General features: G+C 30.7%; 3 long non-coding RNA genes across 3 annotated transcripts; 2 read left to right on the top strand and 1 right to left on the bottom strand.

Annotated features, from left to right (window-relative positions):
• LOC130461034 (uncharacterized) lies at positions 1-807 on the bottom strand. Its single transcript, XR_008921325.1, has 2 exons — positions 371-807; positions 1-278 (listed from the first exon to the last, which is right to left on the bottom strand). It is a non-coding gene; the product is annotated as an uncharacterized lncRNA (long non-coding RNA).
• Positions 808-3,595: 2,788 nt separating this feature from the next.
• LOC110794504 (uncharacterized) lies at positions 3,596-5,612 on the top strand. The gene is made up of 2 exons (XR_002535048.2): positions 3,596-4,548; positions 5,154-5,612. It is a non-coding gene; the product is annotated as an uncharacterized lncRNA (long non-coding RNA).
• Positions 5,613-11,121: 5,509 nt separating this feature from the next.
• On the top strand, positions 11,122-12,433 carry LOC130460876 (uncharacterized). Its single transcript, XR_008921061.1, has 2 exons — positions 11,122-11,370; positions 11,976-12,433. It is a non-coding gene; the product is annotated as an uncharacterized lncRNA (long non-coding RNA).
• The last annotated feature ends 7,317 nt before the right edge of the window (positions 12,434-19,750 follow it).

Below are 19,750 nucleotides of genomic sequence, written 5' to 3'. Positions count from 1 at the left end.
TTTGTTTGCAGAAGAAATGGGTCCAAGAAAGGCAGACGCTGGATTTTTCAGCTCGAAGAAATGCAAAACACCAAGTAAAACATTCAGGGGACCTTGTGTAAGGAACGCCAACTGTGACACTTCTTGTAGGTATGAGGGATATCCAGCTGGAGATTGCAAGGGTATTCGTAGAAGATGTATTTGTTGTACACATGCTTAAACGAATAACCCTCAATGTCGTGTACTCTGCTTGTCCAGAATTAATAGTCACGTTAGTTTGAACTATTACGTTACTAAACCTGGACGAAGATAGGGAGTACGTGCGTGTGAGTGTGTGACTATCTATCCAGAATTAATAGTCACGTTAGTTTGAACTATTACGTTACTAAACCTGGACGAAGATAGGGAGTACGTGAGTGTGAGTGTGTGACTATCTATCTAGCTTGCTCGGTCTTGTAACCGTTTCTTGTTATCGTTTTGTTGTTGTTGTTGTTGTTGTTGTTGGACTTGTTGTGAATTTCGACCTCTATGTAATGTATTGGCAATTGTACGTTGTCCAAGTTATGGTTGTAAAATAAAAGAGTTTGCATGAACGGAGCCTTTCAGGACTTGAGCCTACCGTACCCTTTAATGAATATCCTACACATCATATGTTAAATTAATATTCTTACTAGTCAATTTGTTATATTTATACGGAGTACGTATATATACATTGACGATTGTAAACTTGTGATAATGTGAATAATGTGATGTTATATTGTAAACTATATAATGTGAGTATATAGTTACGTTGTCGGAGAATTAAGTGCATCATATCACAATTCACAAGTTTACATAAAAGGTTTAATCAAACACATGATATGAATTTAGAACATTCTAAACTCATACTACATATATCAAACCTAGAATTTGTGAAACAATCACCCCTTCAAAGAGTTCTCACTGTAATTTGGGTGAGGCACGTACTCACAAAAAAATAGAGGGAGAAACGTACATGATACACTACAAGAAATTGTACTATTAACGACGGGAAATCCCGTCGCGAAAGGCCAATAATCGTTGATTAACGACGGGATTTGTTGTCGTGAGCCCGTCATAAAAGGGGGCCGTCGTTAATAGAAATCCCGTCGTAAATCCGTCAAAAACCCGTCGTAAAAGACATTTGCGACGGTTATTCCCGTCATTGTTTGGTTGTTAGCCCCGTCGCAAAAGGCTTTTACGACGGAATTTTTAACCCGTCGTAATTAGGTTGTCGTTAAAGATACAAATTTTTGAAGTGATATGAGTTTTAACAAATTAGAAGTATTCGACCAATTAATTTATTGTTTATAACTAAATTGATATGAGTCACTAAAGATGCTTTATAATATGAACTGATCACTAAAGAGAAGTCTCCATCATGATCACTAGAGAGTAAAGACACTTAGATTATGTTTTGTTCACCTTAGTTTAGGAAAATACACTACAAGAATATGTATCTTTAATGACAACTTAATTATGACGGGTTAAAAATCTCGTCGTAAAAGTATTTTGCGACGGGGCTAACAACCAAACAAAGACGGTAACAATTGTCGCAAATGTATTTTACGACGGGTTAACGACGGTCCCCTTTTATGACGGGTTCTCGACAAAAAATTCCGTCATTAATCAACAATTATTGGTCTTTAGCGGCGGAATATCCCATCGTTAATGATACAATTTTTTGTAGTGATAAGTTCATATAATATAAGATAAGTTCAGACAAGATACATTCAGGAAAATAATTATTACGTACAATTTATAATTAAAATAAATTCTAATAAATTTAGACAAGTCCATACATGATACATCACATAAGATAGGTTTGTGAAAATTAGGTGACGCGGCATGTCGACATAAGTCTCTCTTCCACCAAAATATTGGTAAAATAGGGACTTTACCTTTTCGTGTAAATTGTTGATTATTGTGCGATAAAGTAAGGCACATGGTGAACAATTTGTTTTGCTAAAGTAGTTTCTAGTCCCTTTGTTAAAAGTGGAAATAAAGTCCCATCTTCTCTATGATTAATGGAGATTTTAAGTATATCTAGCTTTATTTTTTAAAAGATAATAATGAGTGGTCTTTACTTTTTAGGGAAATAATCACTTAAACTAAAGAATCCATTTAATTATAAATCTCATTACTAATATCCCTCAAAAAAAATTTCTCTTTATTAATAAAGTCAATCGGAGATGGGAGATGATCGATATTATATGGTGCGATATATTGATATTGTTGAGAAGCACTTATACAAAAATTGGCCTATAATGACGTGGAGAGAGGGTAACTAATATACTCCGTATAAGTCTAGTGAATATTCCATTCTAGTGGTTAAGTTTAGGACTTTTATAAAAACGTGTTGATGGTTGATCTGTTGCAGAAACTTTTATGTGAAGACTGTTAAATGAGACTTTGTAACTCGTGCTTTATAATTAGTTTTGCAAAAGGTCTTGCGCGCACAAGGTGTACAATAAATTTATTGTACAAAGATAACTTTAACCATTTTTTTGTAACTTTAACCTAGTTTTGATTAACTTTTATATTAGTAAAAAAAGTTTGATAGATAAATATTTTAAAGGGTTAAATGATTAATTTTATACATTATTAGTTATTTTGAAGAAATAAGTTTTACTAAAATGAAAAAATATATCACTGAAAAATAGATAACTTTTATATATATATGCTTAACTTTTAAGCATTTTGAGTTAACTTTTACTCCGGTGTACAATATTTATTGTACATCCATTGTAAATAAGAATTTGTGTTAGCTTTGAAGCCAAAAGTAATTTCATAATTCGTGATTCATAGTTACTTTTAACATATTTTATAAGATATAGATTTTTGGAACATTGGAGAGTGACCTACTAGTAAAAGGAGGAATTATGTTGTAGTACTAATCGTGAGTGAATTGAAGTTTGAAGCACACAAGTTTAGACCTAAACATAGCACCGACGGTTTGGAGTAGAGGATCATTGTTTGTTTTGTTAATTACCCTTTCGTAACAACCAAAAGATATGGTGTAATATGCGTAACATTTTTACACTTGTGCGGTCCTTAGCTTATCCATAAAGAAGACAACATCTTCTAGTGTTATCTTCTCAATTTATCACAAATGGCACAATTAGCAATATCCCAATTAAGTAACGTCTTAATTTAGCTGGCCCTGATAATAATATCCATTATGTTAGAATATGTTGAATTAGTTAATCTGTAATGCCTTAATACGGGGATCTGTTATTCTGAACTAGGGTTATCTATTTTAAACTTATTTTTTTTAGGCTTTTCCGCATCGGTTAAAGAGTGTTGTATAGTTGTTTAGGTTGTAACTTAGTTGTATTATATAACTTGATTATATCTTGTGCACGCACGGATTTTGACAATCTTTTCACAAAATATTTAACTGAATATCTCCCAAACTACTGCATAGTTATAACATTTTTAACATACTCGTTTAAATTTATTCATCTAATATGCATATTTAAAATGCTAATATGGTAATTTGATCAAAAAATTGTGTGCTATATTTTCTATTATTAATTTAGCGATTTGACTAAAATATTACTAATTTAGAATAATTATTATTACGTCGTAGCTATTATTGCCATAATTTATAAAATTAATTTTGTTTCCATACATAAATAGTTAAATAAAAAAGGTAGAGAATAAAAATAAAATAAAATAAATACACGTTTGGAAAAGTGGTTTGGCGGGAAAATAACGCACCAGGAATTGACACGTGTCGTCTCTTTTAATATATATAGTAATAGATGTGTACTTATCAATATCAATAAAACCTCGATCTTCTCATATATGGACGTAACTAACCATTTAAGTCGAATTTACATAGATGAACCAAACACAACCTACAATCAATTTTGATATTAGAGGATCGAGTTCAATTATCGAGTCGAATCAATTATTGAAAAGTCTACCTACATGAAAGTGATGAAACACACACAGAGTCACACACCACAACGTTTTAACGTTTAGGTGGGATATTATTACACTAGTCATCTAGACAACTCACACGATGTGTCAATATTTGAGCATTGGGCCTACACCAATCAACACAGTCCCATAACTAAGGCAGAGCCATATATTGGTAGAACATCTTTAATTTGCAAAACAAAAATTCCCATTTTTTTTCTAGAAGAAAATGACAACACAATATTTATTTAAAATAAATTTTTATTTTCTCTTGAGGGGTTAATTTTAAACCACATTATCAAAAAAATCTAGTTAATTTGTGTTAATCCGTAATATAAGGTCCATATTCAAGTGGTTAGATTTAATTTACGCGATAATTTCTAGTGTTCTAGATAACGAGACAAATCCGTAGAACAAGTGTTCTATATTAATTTGGCATCTAGTATCTTTTAAATATGAATCACTTTCTCCTATAAATAATCTTTAGTTTACATTAGTTAATTTGCAAAACAATTTTATACATTAGTATTTTAAAACAAAAGCTTTTCTTTTTGCAAATTATGAAGATGTCAATGAGGCCATTTGCTACTTTTTTCCTTGTGTTCTTACTCGTCTTGACAACAGGTTCCTAAGTCTATCCTTACCGTCTTTTAAATTAATATTTTTATTTTACGCATCCATTTGAGATAAAGAATTTCAAGAATAAAGAATTAGTTTCTTTTTGCCTTTGCAAATTCTTTTTCTTTAATATTATTTTGAAAGAACAATAATGTCAAAAAGCAACAATAATTCAAAAAAAGATGGAGGAGTTCTTTTGTTTGTTAGCTACGTGTCTAAGTATAGGGTCAGTGTCGGACTCGTGCTTCTCTTTCATAAATGAGGTATATGCACATCCCGTCCCACGTGTCATGTTGGGGTGGATCGTCCCGTGCTAGCTGACTGGCTTGACTCTCTTACTAATTTTAAGATTTTTTTTGTTATTGTTTAAAAAATAAGCGTGTCGGCTCATCGTACTTGTGTCGGGCTCTTGCCAAATTTCAAAAATGATGTCCATGGAGTGGCGTGGCCATTACAACAGGCATGTGTCATGCCAGGCCAGGCCAATTTACATTAATTTTTCTACCATATCATTTCTGATGCAAATTCATCTAATCTAATACTCAGTACATATACGCTATTTGTTTCCAATTTTCATGAATCTAACACATTTTTTTGTATATGGGGAGCAGAGGTAAGTACAAAAGTAGCAGAAGCAAGGATATGTGCTAGTCCAAGTCACACGTTTAGAGGAATATGTTTTAGCAGCAGGAATTGTGAAACTAATTGCAATTCTGAGAGATTTTCTGGAGGAAGTTGTCAAGGTTTTCGTAGAAGATGCATGTGCACCAAGCCTTGCGCTTAATTAACCAATGGTGTGCCACGTGCGCGTTCCTCGTTATCAATAATCAGCTTCACATTGGTTAAAATTTGCATAAATATGTAAAAAAAAAAAAAAAACAGTTTGGCGCGCGCGTTCGCTATACATCATCTTCATTCATCAACAATCGAGTTGATGCAGTGTTCTATGTATATCTATATATAATCTTATATACAAAGTGTGTACTAATACTTGTATTATAGTTGTGGTAACTTTGCAATGTTCAAATTTCGAACTAATAAATTAATGAAAACTACAATTCATTAAGAAAGTTGCAAGTATTATTTACGCTTATCTTTAACTAGATTTTAGCTTGTGCAATGCACAGATTCTATTAAATTGTTAAGTTTAAAAAAATCTTTTATATACACCAATTGCTATATTTTATATATTAGATTATAGTAGTTTTTTTTATTTTGGATTGAATTTCATTTTAGATATATTTTTTAATTATTAGCGTGTTTGATTTTGGATGAAACTGTACATGCGTAATATTAATAATTAAATAATTAAATAATTAAAAATATCTACGTGGCACCTAATTATTTGTCTACGTGGCACTCGACTTTTATAATTCAAAAATAATTTCGAAATCTAATTTTTCTTTGGCCGAAACCATTAGATTTCTTACGTGGAGCTCTAATATTGGATTAATGTTTGATTTTGGATTAAATTATATTTTAGATTAATATTTTATTTTGGGTGAATTTTATTTTAGATGTATTTTTTAATTATTAGAGTGTTTTATTTTGGATGGAGTTGTATATATTAGTAATTAATTATTTATACAAGTTCAAGGATGTTAGGGAAAGTGCAGACCATTTTCCAAACTAGAACACATGAACATTCCAATTTCTATGTTAAATATTCAAGTTCTACATTCAATATTCAATGATGTTTAAATGAGATCAACTTCTCTTTAAACTAGAATCAATTTCAAGTCATGGAGCATATTAAAGGTGAGGCATTTTAACATGGAAAGGTCCAATCTTTAAGAATTAAACCTCCTAATTTCAATGTTCAAGTTCTATATTCAAGTTCAAGTTTCATTTCAAGTTCTACTTCGGTATTCAAAATCAATGATGCTTCAAGATGAGCAACTCATCTAAAGTTAAGATTTTCTAGAGAATTGAATCCGTGTTGGGCACACTTATTATTAAGAAGTTGCTTGGTGTTCGGATATCAAATGCAATAGTACAATTTTAATACCGCAATTTCAATACCGCATTCTTTACTCGCCTTTCCAAGGCGATGTGGTTTTGTACGCATTTCAATAATTCATTTTCTATTTGTGATGATGCTTTATGTGTTTATTGCTTTCATCGCCCAACATGCTAAATACAAAAATATACAAAAGGTTACATCACGCTTAACAAAGATAATTTTTGGACAAACCGGCCATAGGTTCCTTGAATTAACTTTAAAGCAAAGTGACCATGTACAACTAGCACTTTAAATGTTTCTAAATGCATGATTCAACCAACCTAGTGCCATAATTAGGATTTAGCAAAACAATATTTGTCTTGTGTTTGAATGTGTTTCTAAAGCCTACAAAAATAAGCGGTTCGTTCCCGTACCCGAATCTCACACATTCGGTTTCAAGATTCAATGCCTTGTCCAAAAAGAGTCAACTTTGGTCCTTCCAAACGGGACCCTTAAAATGTTTGGTGGCGAATCCATCGAAGTTTAATATTTGAAAGCTGTACGGGTATTTTGTGCACTTTCTTATATTTTGAGCTTTGATTTTCTATGTTCAAATTCAATTACATCATTTGTGTGCACCTAGGATTTGGCTCCCCTTTTGGGGGGGGGGGGGGGGGAATGAAAAGATCAAGTCAAACCTAGTTGATCACACACTTGACAAATTGGACAAGTTAGAGACTTTCTTGAGTCTTAAACAAGATTCATCAAGCTCTCATAACTTACATACAAAATTCAATGTACAAACTATACAAAATACAAAAAATACCACTACAAGAGCAAATGCAAATGGAAAAAAAAAAAAAAACCTACACGATTTTTAGTATATTAGATTAGATTAGTTTTTTTTTATTTTGGATTGAATTCCGTATTATATTTATTTTTTAACTTTTAGAGTGTTTGATTTTTAATGAAGTTGTATATGCGTAATATTAGTAATTAATTAATAAAAATATATATGTGGCACCTAATTATTTATCTACGTGTCATTCAACTTTTGCAATTGAAAAATAATTTCGAAATCTTATTTTTTTATTGACCGAAACCATTAGATTTCCTAAGGGACGCTCTAATATTGGATTAGTGTTTGATTCTAGATTAAATTTTTTTGAGATTAGTGTTTGATTTTGGATGAATTTTGTTTTAGTTTTTTTTTATAATTGTTAGGGTGTTTGATTTTGGATGGAGTTGAATATATTAATATTAATGAATTAAATAAAATATCTACATGACACATTATCTATATGGTACTCAATTTTTTTTAATTCAAAAATAAATTGAAAATCTTATTTTTCATTGGTCGAAACCATGAGATTTTCTACGTGGCGCTCTAATAGCTCAGTAAATATGCCTCCTTTATTTATATATATTAGTTTTTAGCCCGTGCGATGCACGACGGTTCTAGAATAGATTAGATTAGATTAGATTGTTAATAGATTAGATTAGATTGTTAAGTTAAAATAAAACTCCTATATATACCAATTGCTATATTTTATAAATTAGGTAAGATTATTTTTTTTATTTTGGATTGAATTTCATTTTAGATTTATTTTTAAATCATTATAGTATTTTATTTTGGATGAAATTGTATATGCGTAATATAAGTAATTAATTAATAAAAATATATATGTGGAGCCTAATTATTTATCTACATGGCACTTGATTTTTTAATTCAAAAAGTAATTTCGAAATCTTATTTTTCTTTGGCTGAAACAATTAGATTTCCAATGTGGTGCTCTAATATTGGATTAATGTTTGATTTAAGATTGAATTTTATTTCAGATTAGTGTTCTATTCTGGATGAATTTTATTTTAGAGTTATTTTTTTTAATTATTAGAGTGTTTGATTTTGGATAGAGTTGTACTACCTCCGTTCCTTAATGTTCTTTACGATTACTATTTGCACGGAATCCAATGCAATATTTAACGACTTATATATCCATTTTCGTATGTGAAAAAATTATAAAAAATTGATATTTTGAAAATACATAACGAGACCAATCTAACAAGATTTTACATGATAACATTTTGATGTATGTAACAGTGGGAATCCACGGTCAAAGTTTTCATACTTTAGACACATATTCCAAAGCGTAAAGAACATTAAGGAACAGAGGTAGTATATATTAGTAACTAGATTTTAGCCCGTGTGATGCACGAATTCTATTAAATTGTTAAGTTAAAAATAAAAATGCAATATTTTATATATTTGATTAGATTTTTTTTATATTTTGGATTGAATTTCATTTTAGATTTATTTTTTAATTATTAGCGTGTTTAATTTTGGAAAACTGTATATGCGTAATATTATTAATTAAATAACTAGAATATCTACGTGGCACCTAACTTTTATCTACGTGGCACTCGAATTTTATAATTCAAAAATAATTCCGAAATCTTATTTTTCATTTGTCAAAACCATTATATTTCCTACGTGGCGCTCTAATATTTGATTAGTGTTTGATTTTGGATTGAACTTTAATTTAGATTAATTAGTATTTGATTTTGGATGAATTTTATTTTAGATTTATTTTTTAATTATTAGAGTGTTTGATTTTGGATGGAGTTGTATATATTGGTAATTAATTAATTAAAATATCCATGTGACACCTAATTAATTATCTACTTGGCACTCAATTTTTTTAATTCAAAAATAAATTAGAAATCTTATTAAATTAGAAATCTTATTTTTCATTGGCCGAAACCATCCATTAGATTTCCTACATGGCGCTCTAATAATTAAGAAAATGTGCCTCTTTTATATACATATATTAGATTTCGTTTAATAACAACTATTTCGTGCCAAATTTAGATATTTGAAAAGTACAAGTTAATACGAAAATAAGAGAATGGTTGTCATTTTTAGGGGTATAAAACTCAATGCGTGGATTATGGACATATGTGCACGAAAACCATGTACTGCGTAGGAAATGAACACAAGTGTACAACCTAGATTATGGACATATGTGTACACAATGCCATTGTGTGACAAATGAACACAAACGTACAACGTGGACCATGGACATCACGATGCTAGCTATGTAGCAAATGGACACATGTGTATAGACTGAAATATGGACATATGTGCATGATATTCATTGTGTAGCAAATTAAATGAACACATGTGTATAATACGGCCTATAGACATAGCAAATGAACAAAGGTGTACAGCAATACTCATTGTGTTAGCGAAAGGACACATGTGATGTCCTCAATTATGGACACATGTGCACTATACTCACTATGATATTATGACAAAAGCGCATCATATGAATTACTCTGTATGTTTTTTTAAAAAATATTCCTATATAAAAAATATCTTGTTTCTATCTAATATAATCCCATGTTCTTTTAACTACATATACTACTACGTACATTTGTATACCTTTCTTGCGTAATTAGGGGCGGATGTAGACCCGACTCGGAAAAACCATATGTTTCGAACTATAACCGAACTGGTTTGACCCGGAAATCGAGGACTCAAACCCGATCTTTAACCGATTTAACTCTACCTGACACCCGTTTCATCCGATTTGAACTCCACCAATAACCAGTTTGATCCGACCTGAACTTCACCCTTCACCGGTTGGATTTGACCCAAACTCCACCTAATACCGGTTTGACCAAACCAGAACTCCAACGGACACCAATTTTACCCAGTAAGTATATGATTTGACCCGATTTGGTTTGACCTGAACTGTTATTTAACCGACATCGATTTGACCCGATCTGGTTTGACCCGAATTATTATCTAACCAGCTTAATATTGAACTGACTTAGTTTTAACCCGACATATATATATATATATATATATATATATATATATATATATATATATATATATATATATCTGACCCCACTTGATTTTACCTTCAATTTTTTTAGTTACTCAAATTCATGTAATCCGTATTTGTTTATTTTTACTTATTTTCCCCTTTTTATCCAAAATGAAATATTGAATTGATAATCTAATTTTGTTAGTTGTTCAATACTTATAAATATAAATTTGTATATTTTATAATTACAATGTACTATGTAATTACATGTAGTACCACACTTATTATGGGGAAGTGATAAATCCAAGGAAATTTTAACTTCTTCCAAGGAAATCCACATTTTTTTAAAGGTGATTTCCTTGAAAGAAGTGAAATTATTCTTTGGATTTATCATTTCCCCTTATTATGAACGTGTCTATAAACACAAAAATGTTATGGATTGTAACTTAATTTTGTTGTGTATAATTGAGAACCTTTTTTTTGTTTTTTTTTTTGGCGCAAATGAGCCAAGAATGGCGGGGAGAACCTTTTATTTGTAAATGCTTGTGAATATCGCCCACCAAGGATGATTAGGGACACCGTACTCTAGATTTATTGCCCATCCACAATTAGGGATGGAACGCCAATTTAGTAAACTCCATATTTATTGCCGATCATTGGATCGGACTCGAATTTAGTAAACTCCAGATTTATTTTCTCTAGAGAGGTTAATTTTAAACCACATTATCAAAAAAAATCTAGTTAATTTGTGTTAATCCATAATGTAAGGTCTATTTTTAATTGATTGGATTAAATTTACGCGTTAGCTTCTAGTGTTCTAGGTAGCGAGATAAATCCGTAAAACAAGTGTTCCATATTAATTTGGAATGTAGTAACTTTTAATTATGAATCATTTTCTCCTATAAATAATTTTTAATTTATGTTAGTTAATTTGCAAAACAATTTTATACATTAGTATTTTAAAACAAAAGCTATTCTTTTTGCAAATTATGAAGATGTCAATGAGGCCATTTGTTGCTTTCTTCCTTGTGTTCTTACTCGTCTTGACAACAGGTTCATAATTCTATTCTTACCTTCTTTTAAATTAATATTTTTGTTCTACGCATCCATTTGAGATAAAGAATTTCAAGAATAAAGCATTAGTTTCTTTTTGCCTTTGCAAGTTCCTTTTCTTGAATATTATTTTGAAAGAACAATGATGTCAAAAAGCAACAATAATTCAAAAAAAGATGGAGGAATTCTTTTGTTTGTTAGCTACTTGTCTAAGTATAGGGTCAGTGTCGGGCTCGTGCTTCTCTTTCATTAATGAGGTGTATGCACATCCCGTCCCACGTATCATGTTGGGGTGGATCGTCCCGTGCTAGCTGACTGGCTTGACTCTCTTACTAATTTTAAGACATTTTTTGTTATTGTTTAAAAAATAAGCGTGTCGGCTCATTGTACTTGTGTCGGGCTCTTGCCAAATTTCAAAAATGATGTCCATGGAGTGGCGTGGCCATTACAACAGGCATGTGTCATGCCAGGCCAGGCCAATTTACATTAATTTTTCTACCATATCATTTCTGATGCAAATTCATCTAATCTAATACTCAGTACATATACGCTATTTGTTTCCAATTTTCATGAATCTAACACATTTTTTTGTATATGGGGAGCAGAGGTAAGTACAAAAGTAGCAGAAGCAAGGATATGTGCTAGTCCAAGTCCCACGTTCAAAGGAATATGTTTTAGCAGCAGGAATTGTGAAACTAATTGCAATTCTGTGAAATTTTCTGGAGGAAGTTGTCAAGGTTTTCGTAGAAGATGCATGTGCACCAAGCCTTGCGCTTAATTAACCAATGGTGTGCCACGTGCGCGTTCCTCGTTATCAATAATCAGCTTCACATTGGTTAAAATTTGCATAAATATGTAAAAAAAAAAAATAACAGTTTGGCGCGCGCGTTCGCTATACATCATCTTCATTCATCAACAATCGAGTTGATGCAGTGTTCTATGTATATCTATATATAATCTTATATACAAAGTGTGTACTAATACTTGTATTATAGTTGTGGTAACTTTGCAATGTTCAAATTTCGAACTAATAAATTAATGAAAACTACAATTCATTAAGAAAGTTGCAAGTATTATTTACGCTTATCTTTAACTAGATTTTAGCCTGTGCGATGCACGGATTCTATTAAATTGTTAAGTTTAAAAAAATCTCTTATATACACCAATTGCTATATTTTATATATTAGATTATAGTAGTTTTTTTTATTTTGGATTGAATTTCATTTTAGATATATTTTTTAATTATTAGCGTGTTTGATTTTGGATGAAACTGTACATGCGTAATATTAATAATTAAATAATTAAATAATTAAAAATATCTACGTGGCACCTAATTATTTGTCTACGTGGCACTCGACTTTTATAATTCAAAAATAATTTCGAAATCTAATTTTTCTTTGGCCGAAACCATTAGATTTCTTACGTGGAGCTCTAATATTGGATTAATGTTTTATTTTGGATTAAATTATATTTTAGATTTTCTAGAGAATTGAATCCGTGTTGGGCACACTTATTATTAAGAAGTTGCTTGGCGTTCGGATATCAAATGCAATAGTACAATTTTAATACCGCAATTTCAATACCGCACTCTTTACTCGCCTTTCCAAGGCGATGTGGTTTTGTACGCATTTCAATAATTCATTTTCTATTTGTGATGATGCTTTATGTGTTTATTGCTTTCATCACCCAACATGCTAAATACAAAAATATACAAAAGGTTATATCACGCTTAACAAAGATAATTTTTGGACAAACCGGCCATAGGTTCCTTGAATTAACTTTAAAGAAAAGTGACCATGTACAACTAGCACTTTAAATGTTTCTAAATGCATGATTCAACCAACCTAGTGCCATAATTAGGATTTAGCAAAACAATCTTTGTCTTGTGTTTGAATGTGTTTCTAAAGCCTACCAAAATAAGCGGTTCGTTCCCGTACCCGAATCTCACACATTCGGTTTCAAGATTCAATGCCTTGTCCAAAAAGAGTCAACTTTGGTCCTTCCAAACGGGACCCTTAAAATGTTTGGTGGCGAATCCATCGAAGTTTAATATTTGAAAGCTGTACGGGTATTTTGTGCACTTTCTTATATTTTGAGCTTTGATTTTCTATGTTCAAATTCAATTACATCATTTGTGTGCACCTAGGATTTGGCTCCCCTTTTGGGGGGGGGGGGGAATGAAAAGATCAAGTCAAACCTAGTTGATCACACACTTGACAAATTGGACAAGTTAGAGACTTTCTTGAGTCTTAAACAAGATTCATCAAGCTCTCATAACTTACATACAAAATTCAATGTACAAACTATACAAAATACAAAAAATACCACTACAAGAGCAAATGCAAATGGAAAAAAAAAAAGAAAAAAAAAACCTACACGATTTTTAATATATTAGATTAGATTTTCAATATACCAACTGCTTTATTTTATATATTAGATTAGATTAGTTTTTTTTTTTATTTTGGATTGAATTCCGTATTATATTTATTTTTTAACTTTTAGAGTGTTTGATTTTTAATGAAGTTGTATATGCGTAATATTAGTAATTAATTAATAAAAATATATATGTGGCACCTAATTATTTATCTACGTGTCATTCAACTTTTGCAATTGAAAAATAATTTCGAAATCTTATTTTTTTATTGACCGAAACCATTAGATTTCCTAAGGGACGCTCTAATATTGGATTAGTGTTTGATTCTGGATTAAATTTTTTTGAGATTAGTGTTTGATTTTGGATGAATTTTATTTTAGTTTTTTTTTATAATTGTTAGGGTGTTTGATTTTGGATGGAGTTGAATATATTAATAATTAATGAATTAAATAAAATATCTACATGACACATTATCTATATGGTACTCAATTTTTTTTAATTCAAAAATAAATTGAAAATCTTATTTTTCATTGGTCGAAACCATGAGATTTTCTACGTGGCGCTCTAATAGCTCAGTAAATATGCCTCCTTTATTTATATATATTAGTTTTTAGCCCGTGCGATGCACGGCGGTTTGAGAATAGATTAGATTAGATTAGATTGTTAATAGATTAGATTAGATTGTTAAGTTAAAATAAAACTCCTATATATACCAATTGCTATATTTTATAAATTAGGTAAGATTATTTTTTTTTATTTTGGATTGAATTTCATTTTAGATTTATTTTTAAATCATTATAGTATTTTATTTTGGATGAAATTTTATATGCGTAATATTAGTAATTAATTAATAAAAATATATATGTGGAACCTAATTATTTATCTACATGGCACTTGATTTTTTAATTCAAAAAGTAATTTCGAAATCTTATTTTTCTTTGGCTGAAACAATTAGATTTCCTATGTGGTGCTCTAATATTGGATTAATATTTGATTTAAGATTGAATTTATTTCAGATTAGTGTTCTATTCTGGATGAATTTTATTTTAGAGTTATTTTTTTTAATTATTAGAGTGTTTGATTTTGGATAGAGTTGTATATATTAGTAACTAGATTTTAGCCCGTGTGATGCACGAATTCTATTAAATTGTTAAGTTAAAAATAAAAATGCAATATTTTATATATTTGATTAGATTTTTTTTATATTTTGGATTGAATTTCATTTTAGATTTATTTTTTAATTATTAGCGTGTTTAATTTTGGAAAACTGTGTATGCGTAATATTATTAATTAAATAACTAAAATATCTACGTGGCACCTAACTTTTATCTACGTGGCACTCGAATTTTATAATTCAAAAATAATTCCGAAATCTTATTTTTCATTTGTCAAAACCATTATATTTCCTACGTGGCGCTCTAATATTTGATTAGTGTTTGATTTTGGATTGAACTTTAATTTAGATTAATTAGTATTTGATTTTGGATGAATTTTATTTTAGATTTATTTTTTAATTATTAGAGTGTTTGATTTTGGATGGAGTTGTATATATTGGTAATTAATTAATTAAAATATCCATGTGACACCTAATTAATTATCTACTTGGCACTCAATTTTTTTAATTCAAAAATAAATTAGAAATCTTATTAAATTAGAAATCTTATTTTTCATTGGCCGAAACCATCCATTATATTTCCTACATGGCGCTCTAATAATTAAGAAAATATGCCTCTTTTATATACATATATTAGATTTCGTTTAATAACAACTATTTCGTGCCAAATTTAGATATTTGAAAAGTACAAGTTAATACGAAAATAAGAGAATGGTTGTCATTTTTAGGGGTATAAAACTCAATGCGTGGATTATGGACATATGTGCACGAAAACCATGTACTGCGTAGGAAATGAACACAAGTGTACAACCTAGATTATGGACATATGTGTACACAATGCCATTGTGTGACAAATGAACACAAACGTACAACGTGGACCATGGACATCACGATGCTAGCTATGTAGCAAATGGACACATGTGTATAGACTGAAATATGGACATATGTGCATGATATTCATTGTGTAGCAAATTAAATGAACACATGTGTATAATACGGCCTATAGACATAGCAAATGAACAAAGGTGTACAGCAATACTCATTGTTTAGCGAAAGGACACATGTGATGTCCTCAATTATGGACACATGTGCACTATACTCACTATGATATTATGACAAAAGCGCATCATATGAATTACTCTGTATGTTTTTTTAAAAAATATTCCTATAAAAAATATCTTGTTTCTATCTAATATAATCCCATGTTCTTTTAACTACATATACTACTACGTACATTTGTATACCTTTCTTGCGTAATTAGGGGCGGATGTAGACCCGACTCGGAAAAACCATATGTTTCGAACTATAACCGAACTGGTTTGACCCGGAAATCGAGGACCCAAACCCGATCTTTAACCGATTTAACTCTACCTGACACCCGTTTCATCCGATTTGAACTCCACCAATAACCAGTTTGATCCGACCTGAACTTCACCCTTCACCGGTTGGATTTGACCCAAACTCCACCTAATACCGGTTTGACCAGACCAGAACTCCAACGGACACCAATTTTACCCAGTAAGTATATGATTTGACCCGATTTGGTTTGACCTGAACTGTTATTTAACCGACATCGATTTGACCCGATCTGATTTGACCCGAATTATTATCTAACCGGCTTAATATTGAACTGACTTGGTTTTAACCCGACATATATATATATATATATATATATATATATATATATATATATATATATATATATATATATATATATATATATATATATATATATATATATATATATATATATATATATATATATATATATATATATCTGACCCCACTTGATTTTACCTTCAATTTTTTTAGTTACTCAAATTCATGTAATCCGTATTTGTTTATTTTTACTTATTTTCCCCTTTTTATCCAAAATGAAATATTGAATTGATAATCTAATTTTGTTAGTTGTTCAATACTTATAAATATAAATTTGTATATTTTATAATTACAATGTACTATGTAATTACATGTAGTACCACACTTATTATGAACGTGTCTATAAACACAAAAATGTTATGGATTGTAACTTAATTTTGTTGTGTATAATTGAGAACCTTTTATTTGTAAATGCTTGTGAATATCGCCCACCAATGATGATTGGGGACACCGTACTCTAGATTTATTGCCCATCCACAATTAGGGATGGAACGCCAATTTAGTAAACTCCATATTTATTGCCGATCATTGGATCGGACTCGAATTTAGTAAACTCCAGATTTAATTTCTCTAGAGAGGTTAATTTTAAACCACATTATCAAAAAAAATCTAGTTAATTTGTGTTAATCCATAATGTAAGGTCTATTTTTAATTGATTGGATTAAATTTACGCGTTAGCTTCTAGTGTTCTAGGTAGCGAGATAAATCCGTAAAACAAGTGTTCCATATTAATTTGGAATGTAGTAACTTTTAATTATGAATCATTTTCTCCTGTAAATAATTTTTTGTTTATGTTAGTTAATTTGCAAAACAATTTTATACATTAGTATTTTAAAACAAAAGCTATTCTTTTTGCAAATTATGAAGATGTCAATGAGGCCATTTGTTGCTTTCTTCCTTGTGTTCTTACTCGTCTTGACAACAGGTTCATAATTCTATTCTTACCTTCTTTTAAATTAATATTTTTGTTTTACGCATCCATTTGAGATAAAGAATTTCAAGAATAAAGCATTAGTCACTTTTTGCCTTTGCAAGTTCCTTTTCTTGAATATTATTTTGAAAGAACAATGATGTCAAAAAGCAACAATAATTCAAAAAAAGATGGAGGAATTCTTTTGTTTGTTAGCTACTTGTCTAAGTATAGGGTCAGTGTCGGGCTCGTGCTTCTCTTTCATTAATGAGGTGTATGCACATCCCGTCCCACGTATCATGTTGGGGTGGATCGTCCCGTGCTAGCTAACTGGCTTGACTCTCTTACTAATTTTAAGACATTTTTTGTTATTGTTTAAAAAATAAGCGTGTCGGCTCATTGTACTTGTGTCGGGCTCTTGCCAAATTTCAAAAATGATGTCCATGGAATGGCGTGGCCATTACAACAGGCATGTGTCATGCCAGGCCAGGCCAATTTACATTAATTTTTCTACCATATCATTTCTGATGCAAATTCATCTAAACTAATACTCAGTACATATACACTATTTGTTTCCAATTTTCATGAATCTAACACATTTTTTTGTATATGGGGAGCAGAGGTAAGTACAAAAGTAGCAGAAGCAAGGATATGTGCTAGTCCAAGTCCCACGTTCAAAGGAATATGTTTTAGCAGCAGGAATTGTGAAACTAATTGCAATTCTGTGAAATTTTCTGGAGGAAGTTGTCAAGGTTTTCGTAGAAGATGTATGTGCACCAAGCCTTGCGCTTAATTAACCGATGGTGTGCCACGTGCGCGTTCCTCGTCATCAATAATCAGCTTGACATTGGTTAAAATTTGCATTAAAAATAAAAGCAATTTGACGCACGTGTTCTCTTTACATCATCTTCATTCATCCACAATCGAGTGGATGCAGTATACTATGTATATCTATATATAATCTTATATACAAAGTGTGTACTAATACTTGTATTATAGTTGTGGTAACTTTGCAATATGCAAATTAAGTAGTAGTACTATGCTACACTAATAAATTAATGAAAGCTACAATTCATTAACAAAGTTGAAAGTATTATTTACGTTTATCTTTAATTTCGTTTTATTAACAACTACTTCGTGCAAATTTTAGATATTTGAAAAGTACAAGTTAATACGAAATATGAGAATTGAATAGTCTTCATTTTTAGGGGTATAAAACTCAATGCGTGGATTATGGATATATGTGCACGATACTCATGTACTGCGTAGGAAATGAACACAAGTGTACAACCTAGACTATGGACATATACACACAAATGCACACAAATGTACAGCGTGGACCATGGACATCACGATGCTCACTGTGTAGCAAATGAATACAGGTGTATAGATTGGAATATGGACATATGTGTATGATACTCATTGTGTTGCAAATTAAATGAACACAGGTGTATAATCCGGACTATAGACATAGAAAATGAACAAAGGTGCATAACAATACTCATTGTTTAGCAAAAGAGCACAAGTGATGTCCTCAGTTATGGACATATGTGCACTATACTCACTATGATATTATGACAAAAGTGCATCATATGAATTACTTTGTATATTTTTTTAAAAAAAATCATATAAAAAAAAATCTCGTTTCTATCTACTATAATCGCATGTTCTTTTAGTTACATATGCTACGTACATTTGTATACCTTCATTGCGTAATAATTATTGTGCACAATATGTCCATAATCTAATTTGCGGTAAAAAATTATCCACCTTCTAACCTTTTTAAGGGAAAATTACCTTCTTATTTTGATCACATGTACATTCAAATTCTTTACCAAAGGTAAATGGGCCCGGTAGCACCAATTAGGGATGACCCGGGTGAGAAAAAATGTCAGGGTACCCTGAATCGAAATTGGAACCTGTTAGGAACCTGAGGTTTCGGAATCGGAACCTGTTGTGCAGGTTCTGGTTCCGGATAACGAAATCGGGAACCTGTTGCAACAGGTTCCGGTTTCGGTTCTCAATTTCCGGAATGGGTACCTTGTTGGGTACCTTGTACATATCAATTCTAATATGAATTGAAGTACCCAAAATAAGGGACCGGGACAAATAAAAATGTTTTCTATGTCCAAAATATAAAACAATCCAAGCTAATCTTTGGAACATATAAATATAGAATTACAATTTAAGCCTAATCTATAAAACAATTAAAGCCCAAAGCATAAAGTACATATTTTGTCCAATAAATTATCAATATTTTATTTGAAGTTTTAAATGACAGGGTACCCTGAATTAGAACCTTAGAACAGGTTCCGGTTCCGGT

The sequence above is a fragment of the Spinacia oleracea genome, chromosome 5 (genome assembly GCF_020520425.1).
Source record: "Spinacia oleracea cultivar Varoflay chromosome 5, BTI_SOV_V1, whole genome shotgun sequence".
Classification (NCBI taxonomy): domain Eukaryota; kingdom Viridiplantae; phylum Streptophyta; class Magnoliopsida; order Caryophyllales; family Amaranthaceae; genus Spinacia; species Spinacia oleracea.
The sequence above is the reverse complement of the archived record's forward strand: the minus strand, read 5'-3'. Positions and strand labels throughout refer to the sequence as shown.